The sequence below is a fragment of the Somniosus microcephalus genome, chromosome 3 (assembly GCF_052327205.1).
Source record: "Somniosus microcephalus isolate GS21.2 chromosome 3, FLI_Smic_1.0, whole genome shotgun sequence".
In the NCBI taxonomy this organism is placed as follows: domain Eukaryota; kingdom Metazoa; phylum Chordata; class Chondrichthyes; order Squaliformes; family Somniosidae; genus Somniosus; species Somniosus microcephalus.
In genome coordinates, this window is record NC_140989.1 from 241,103,843 (window position 1) to 241,112,050 (window position 8,208).

Here is an 8,208-nt window from a genome sequence, read left to right on the forward strand (position 1 = left end):
TATTCGTGGTCCGCCTAATCCGTTAAGAGGAAGTCGTCAGACTTCCAAATCTTTTAGGCAGGAAGAATGTTATAAATCTCATCATCAAGAAACTACTTATGAAATAACGCTGGACGGCCAGCTGGTGGCACCGTCCAAGGAGTATAAATACTCGGGCGTCGGCCCCAGCTTGCCTGGGACATTTTGTAAGACAAGGAGCTAGTGAAATACAACTAGACTTCCATGTTCTGAAACAAGTTGATTAAAGCCTTACTTTATGCTCAAACCAAGTGCGTAGTGAGTTTTATTACGTCAGGTACTAGTGAGTCAACAAATACAGAAGAATGCAAAAATTGGAGGATGGATGGATAGAAATCAGATAGCCTTAGGGGCCACTTCCATCAACACCCCACCACTGCCCAAGATCCCCTTATGGACCCCAGTTTTAATTCTTCGGCATTTCATCTTTCTATTTATATTTCTCGGTGCAGTGGCAACACTGGGATGGTGGGGAATGAAACATTTTTCTACTTTCAGGTGTCAGTGTCATGCTTCCAGATCAGGAATAAGAAAGGTAAAAATACAACAGGAAAGAGCATTATCCCTGTCCCACCCAATAATCCTATCTAACTGTCAACCTCAGATGACCATACTACTTTTGAGTGAAAATGATCATTTGTGCTAAATTCTGGACAGTTTTGTAATAGGCAATCGTACCCCCTCGGAACCACATTAAGAATGTCCAAAAAAGCACTTGGGATTACTGTCACCCATCAGTCTGGGTTAAATTGAAAGCCAGGTTCCAGTAGGTGAGTGATAGTGTGCTAACCTACTGCTCCACCTAATTCCCCAACTAATGCCACTTCAGAGTCCGTGGTGACTGTTATTTTTTTCACTGCCTCCCAGATGGCGCAGCAATGATTGAAGCTCGCCATGTGGGGAATCACAGGTGCAAACATGTGCCCCATCACCATGGCACAGTGTACTGGGAGCTCCAGAGCACTGTGCGATCAAGTATTCATCACAATCATCATTTCAGCTTCATTAAACAACATAAACAATTTTAAAAAAAAATCTTTGTACAATTCTTTTTAAATTTGAAATTTTGCATTTTTAAATGTCCCTATTTGAAACAGCTGAAGTTATTCTCCAATGTTCTAAAAACATTCTCTGTGTTTCAGGTTAAAAACTGCTAGGTTAAGCAGCCTTTCATATCTTCACAGAATACAAGTACAATTCTTTTTTTAAATCGGGTACTTGTCTCTACTGGCTGGTGATGGTCATATCTTGTTAATTCAAAAATTATTTCCCCACCGCAAGTGTCCTTTGTGTTGTGGGTTTATTGAGGTGATCTGGGTGCAGATAGTTCCAGCGGGGTAAGGCTCAATTCTACACAAAAAATAGTGCATTTGGAAAGACTGCGGATACAGTACAGATACATTTCAGCAACTAAAAGAAAAATCACATAACGAGAATTTTTTTTTAAAAAAATCAACAAACATCATTTATTTCCATGATGATGTTTTTGTTTAAATATATGGGCCAACCTAGAAAACCAGCAAGAGCTGACCAACAGCTTCAAAAACAGCCCTGAAGATAGGCTTTATGATGGGAGAAGGCAAGGAGCTAGACAAAGTAAAGTGGGATACAGGCAAGGCATAATTTGGATGCGGGAATTGGATAAATACTCAAAAAGGAAACATTTGCAGGACTTTGGGAGAAAGAGCAGGGGAATGAGATTAATTGGATAGCTCTCTCAAAGAACCGAAACAGGCACGACGGACCCCTTCTGTGCTGTACGATTCTGTTCGGCATGCCATCACTTTTATTGCAGGGGGAAAAACCTAATGTACACAGAAACACTGTTGGCAGCAGCAAGTTTCAGAAAGGGGCATGCTTGCACTTCGGGCTTTTAACTTAACTTGCAGCAAACATATACCTGCAGCCCCACCACCCCACCCAATAATTCATTTTTTGGCACTTTACTTGGGGTAGTTTATGGCATTGTGGAGTCATCTAACATTCTGCCTTTCAAGCCAAAAATAATTTACCCCTGGAAGGGTTATGCATTCTTTAAACATGAAAATAAAAGGAGTCAATATAATTTTAAAGGTTCCAATTCTCTAAAATAAAAATCTAGCCCCAAATATAGTGTGTTCATTTGTAAACTGAAATCTCTTACACCACTGCCTGCGATAATCCCAACTGGCAGCAAATTCTACAGTCACAAAACAAAACTGGCTCACTATCACAGCGCCCCTGTCCTGGGCCCACAGGTGGGAGGTTAACCAGCTTGACGCTTGGCCCGGAATTTGCAGTCAGCAGCGAAGCAAAGGTGTTCACCGCTGGCCCAAAGCACGCTTCGCACAAGGATCTTGCGATCCCCGTGTCGAGAACTTAGGGTTTTCCGACATTCAATTCAGATCAGCTAAGTATGGTGGGGATCCCCTTGTGCAAACTGCTGTGACATCAACAAGCTGTCTAAGCAGCCAATCAATACGCAAAATTCTCCGACAGCAAACAAGGAAGTGAATAAGCTCTTTAAGTTCTAACATTTAAAAAATGTTAGGGAGAGCAAAGCAAAGATTGGGGCAAGCCTGAAATAAAGATGGACAAACTTTAAAAAAAGTAAACATTTTTTTTTTTTTTTTAAGTTTCTTAAAAATTTTAATTTTTATTAAAATGGACAAATTTCACACTGCATAAAATTAAAATTAGTTTTCCAGGCCCTTAACATTTATTTAACAGTAATAACACTGTTAAACCCCAGTTACACCTAATCCCTTTCAGTTTAATTTTTAGCAGGGAATTTAACAGCGTACTCACTGCGAAAGTTTGTGTCAGTATCTCTAATTTGGGTGATTACACGGATTGCCCGCTCTGTGGGTAGGGAGAAAAGATTCCTGTGCATGCACCAAGTCCCAAAGTTGCAGTCAGTTTCAAAGGCAGAATGAGAGCGAATGCGGCCAGTTCGCTGTCACCCAACTGCAAATTCTGGGCCAATGCTGATTTAGCTGAAACAAACAATACTTACTTTTAGACATCTTCAAGGGAACCAAGGGTGAGTCAATATCAAAACAAACCTTAGGTCTGATGAAAGGTCACACCAAATCATTAACTTGTTATTTTTTTAAATTAGATACTTACAAATCTGCTGTGCATTTCAAACACTTTCTGGTTTTAAAACCTTAAAATATTTAAGGATAGAAATTCCTGTTGGTGATAATGGAACAAACACTTGAGGCATTCAGGTAACATTCTCCTGTCTACTATTTTAATACCCATTTAAAATAAACTCTTCAATGCCTCTTAAAATAGCTATGAGGGATACCTCTATCAGCTTTTGCCCTTTGTCTAGCTCAGTGGGACAACCCTTGAGTGGTTCCAATCCTATCTGTCCAGATGGAACCAGTGAATCTCCAGCAATGGCTTCTCTACCTGCCTCCAAAGTTCCCTCAGGATCTATCCTTGCTCCGCTTCTCTTCCTCATACATATGCGACGTCTTGGTGACATCATTTTCAGGCACTGGGTAGGCTTCCACATGCATGCCGATGATACCCAGCTCTAGCTCTCTACCACTTCTCTCGTTCCCTTGCCTGCCGGTCTGGCATCCAGTCATGGATGAGTCAAACCTTACTCTAAAGTGAACATCAAGACCAAAAGCATAATTTCTCTCTTCCACTAAATCCCTTTGTCTTTCGTCTCTCTCCACCTTTAAAAACATTCACAAAGCCCATCTTTACTATTAGGTTTTTCTACCCCTTTTGCCAAGTACCCAGAGACATTCCCTATATTAATCCGACTATATAAATTACAGCTGCTGTTGTTGGACTAGAAATAAAAATCATTGCACACTACAATTGTTAAAAAGCGTACAAAAATTTGCAAGGAGAGGCACGAGCTGAGTTTTCTGCTACCAGCAGAACTGCAGCCTCCAATCTACAATATGTTACACTAGCTGGGGGAGCCCGGCTTTGCCAGGGCTGTTTTGGGCCGGGCGGTTTAAATCGAGTGCCAGGCTTTGGGGTCTCTCTGTGTCCCTCTGTGAATCTGCTGCCGGGCAACATTTTAAATCGAGTACCAGGCTTTCAGGCCCTGTCTGTCTGTCCCTCTGTGAATCTGCTGCCGGGCAACATTTCTATCTTTTAATACCTTGAAAGATGAAAGTGAAAGTAGTTATAAAACGTTTTTGGTAAATCTTATGTTATTTTTAAAAGAGATACTAACTTTTTCAAAGCTGGATGATCAAAGTAGTTTGAGCTGGAAGCTGAAGTAATGGCAGTGAAACAATGGCTGCCAGATCCCTGAGATGAAAACGATTAGTCCCGCCCACACACACACACACCAATTGGCCAACCATCAGGGGACCGTACTGTAGGATTGGTCAATCGTGACGGCACAGGATTGGTGGAACCTTGACGTCAGTCAATCAATGCTAAGTAGCAGATAATGAGTTTAATTTTGAAGGTTTTTTGCACAAGGCGCGAACAATTTTCGTGCGACCGAAAAGTAAATACGCTTACGACCGTCCCGGAAGCATAAGCTTTCTTCGGAGGTAACGCGCGCGTAGGTACGCTCTATAACTTTCGAGTGCATAGCCGGACAGACGCACACCCGAGGACAGAAGGACAGACAGACAGAAAGAAGTATCCGTTTATATATATAATAAAGATAAAGAATAGAATAGAATAGATAGATAGATTCTCATTATGGTCACATTTTTCTCATGGGTGTTGATGCTATAATATGAAACAAATGAGGTGCTAAGATGCAGCTTTTAGAAACTTTGTGGGCTTTCCTCCATTAATACACATTAACAAAAAGGGACCTCAGGCATGTGTTAAAGCTGAAAACAGCTTTTAAACTTACAGAACGTAACCAGGTACTACATACAACTCACCTACGAACAGGGCAAAAGCCCACATCTCAGCAGGGCACTGTAGCAAATGCTAAATATGGAAATCTCTACAGTTTTTGCTGATTAAATAAAACACTATCACACTAATCCCACTCACCGTTTGCTCTTTCACTGCTTTATCTAACTGCACTCATACTTTCAAGGAATTATGTATTTTCACCCCAGTTCTCTGTTCCTCCACACCCTTCATGGTCCTTCCTCGAGTGTATACTCCCATTCTTTGTATTTTCATTCCTTAAATGCATTACCTCACACTTCTCTGCATTAAATTGCATCTGCAATCTGTCTTCCCTTTCTGCCAACCGATCTATACCCCCTTGAGCTCTTTTACAGTCCTCCTTACTGTATGCCAAACTTGTGTCATCAGCAAATTTCAATATCAAGCTCCCTACACTCAAGTTAAAATAATCTATTTTTATATAAGTAAAAGTAGTCCCAGCACTGACTTCCAACCCTCCATCAATCTGAGCAGCACCCATTAAACTTAACCTGTTGCTTCCTGTCCATCAACTAACTTTCTATCCATGCTGCTACATTTCCTTTTATACCATACTAGCAGGGGTGCCCGGCGGTGCCGAGGCTATTTCGAGGGCATGTTGTTGTTGGAAGAGAGAGAGAGCGCGAGACTGGGGGGGGGGCTGGGGGGGGGAAGCGAGCGGGCGGCTGGGGGGGGAAGCGAGCGCGCGGCTGGGGGGGGGAAGCGAGCTCGCGGCTGGGGGGGGGAAGCGAAGCGCGCGGCTGGGGGGGGGAAGCGAGCGCGCGGCTGGGGGGGAAGCGAGCGCGCGCGGCTGGGGGGGAAGCGAGCGCGCGGCTGGGGGGGGAAGCGAGCGCGCGGCTGGGGGGGGAAGCGAGCGCGCGGCTGGGGGGGGGAAGCGAGCGCGCGGCTGGGGGGGGGGAAGCGAGCGCGCGGCTGGGGGGGGAAGCGAGCGCGCGGCTGGGGGGGGAAGCGAGCGCGCGGCTGGGGGGGGGAAGCGAGCGCGCGGCTGGGGGGGGAAGCGAGCGCGCGGCTGGGGGGGGAAGCGAAGCGCGCGGCTGGGGGGGGAAGCGAGCGCGCGGCTGGGGGGGAAGCGAGCGCGCGGCTGGGGGGGGAAGCGAGCGCGCGGCTGGGGGGGGGGAAGCCGCTGAGCGCGCGGCTGGGGGGGAAGCGAGCGCGCGGCTGGGGGGGGAAGCGAGCGCGCGGCTGGGGGGGGAAGCGAGCGCGCGGCTGGGGGGGGAAGCGAGCGCGCGGCTGGGGGGGGAAGCGAGCGCGCGGCTGGGGGGGGAAGCGAGCGCGCGGCTGGGGGGGGAAGCGAGCGCGCGCGGCTGGGGGGGGGGAAGCGAGCGCGCGGCTGGGGGGGGAAGCGATGCGCGCGGCTGGGGGGGGAAGCGAGCGCGCGGCTGGGGGGGGAAGCGAGCGCGCGGCTGGGGGGGGAAGCGAGCGCGCGGCTGGGGGGGGAAGCGAAGCGCGCGGCTGGGGGGGGAAGCGAAGCGCGCGGCTGGGGGGGGAAGCGAGCGCGCGGCTGGGGGGGGAAGCGAGCGCGCGGCTGGGGGGGGAAGCGAGGCGCGCGGCTGGGGGGGGAAGCGAAGCGCGCGGCTGGGGGGGGAAGCGAGCGCGCGGCTGGGGGGGGAAGCGAGCGCGCGGCTGGGGGGGGAAGCGGAAGCGAGCGCGCGGCTGGGGGGGGAAGCGAGCGCGCGGCTGGGGGGGGGAAGCGAGCGCGCGGCTGGGGGGGGAAGCGAGCGCGCGGCTGGGGGGGGAAGCGAAGCGCGCGCGGCTGGGGGGGGGAAGCGAGCGCGCGGCTGGGGGGGGAAGCGAGCGCGCGGCTGGGGGGGGAAGCGAGCGCGCGGCTGGGGGGGGAAAGCGAGCGCGCGGCTGGGGGGGGAAGCGAGCGCGCGGCTGGGGGGGGAAGCGAGCGCGCGGCTGGGGGGGAAGCGAGCGCGCGGCTGGGGGGGGAAGCGAGCGCGCGGCTGGGGGGGGAAGCGAGCGCGCGGCTGGGGGGGGGAAGCGAAGCGCGCGGCTGGGGGGGGAAGCGAAGCGCGCGGCTGGGGGGGGAAGCGAGCGCGCGGCTGGGGGGGGGAAGCGAGCGCGCGGCTGGGGGGGGAAGCGAGCGCGCGGCTGGGGGGGGAAGCGTAAGCGCGCGGCTGGGGGGGGGAAGCGAGCGCGCGGCTGGGGGGGGGAAGCGAGCGCGCGGCTGGGGGGGGGAAGCGAGCGCGCGGCTGGGGGGGGAAGCGAAGCGCGCGGCTGGGGGGGGAAGCGAGCGCGCGGCTGGGGGGGGAAGCGAGCGCGCGGCTGGGGGGGGAAGCGAGCGCGCGGCTGGGGGGGGAAGCGAGCGCGCGGCTGGGGGGGGGAAGCGAGCGCGCGGCTGGGGGGGGAAGCGAGCGCGCGGCTGGGGGGGGGAAGCGAGCGCGCGGCTGGGGGGGGGAAGCGAGCGCGCGGCTGGGGGGGGAAGCGAGCGCGCGGCTGGGGGGGGGAAGCGAAGCGCGCGGCTGGGGGGGGGAAGCGATGCGCGCGGCTGGGGGGGGAAGCGAGCGCGCGGCTGGGGGGGGAAGCGAGCGCGCGGCTGGGGGGGGAAGCGAGGCGCGCGGCTGGGGGGGGAAGCGAGCGCGCGGCTGGGGGGGGAAGCGGAAGCGCGCGGCTGGGGGGGGAAGCGAGCGCGCGGCTGGGGGGGGAAGCGAGCGCGCGGCTGGGGGGGGAAGCGAGCGCGCGGCTGGGGGGGGAAGCGAGCGCGCGGCTGGGGGGGGAAGCGAGCGCGCGGCTGGGGGGGGGGAAGCGAGCGCGCGGCTTGGGGGGGGAAGCGAGCGCGCGGCTGGGGGGGGAAGCGAGCGCGCGGCTGGGGGGGGAAGCGAGCGCGCGGCTGGGGGGGGAAGCGAGCGCGCGGCTGGGGGGGGAAGCGAGCGCGCGGCTGGGGGGGGGGAGAGGCGGAGCGAGCGCGGCTGGGGGGGGAAGCGAGCGCGCGGCTGGGGGGGGGAAGCGAGGCGCGCGGCTGGGGGGGGGAAGCGAGCTCGCGGCTGGGGGGGGAAGCGAGCTCGCGGCTGGGGGGGAAGCGAGCGCGCGGCTGGGGGGGGAAGCGAGCTCGCGGCTGGGGGGGGAAGCGAGCGCGCGGCTGGGGGGGGAAGCGAAGCGCGCGCGGCTGGGGGGGGGAAGCGAGCGCGCGGCTGGGGGGGGAAGCTGAGCGCGCGGCTGGGGGGGGGAAGCGAAGCGCGCGGCTGGGGGGGAAGCGAATGCGCGCGGCTGGGGGGGAAGCGAATCGCGAGCGGCTGGGGGGGGAAGCGAAGCGCGGCTGGGGGGGGAAGCGAGCGCGCGGAGGGGGGGGGAAGCGAGCGCGCGGCTGGG

The 8,208-nt window shown here is 54.8% G+C and overlaps 1 protein-coding gene across 5 annotated transcripts in view; it reads right to left on the reverse strand.

Moving 5' to 3' along the window:
• LOC147121771 (acyl-CoA-binding domain-containing protein 6-like) overlaps positions 1–8,208 on the reverse strand; it is a 281,478-nt gene that overhangs the window by 169,323 nt on the left and 103,947 nt on the right. The gene's annotated exons all lie outside the window — the stretch shown is intronic.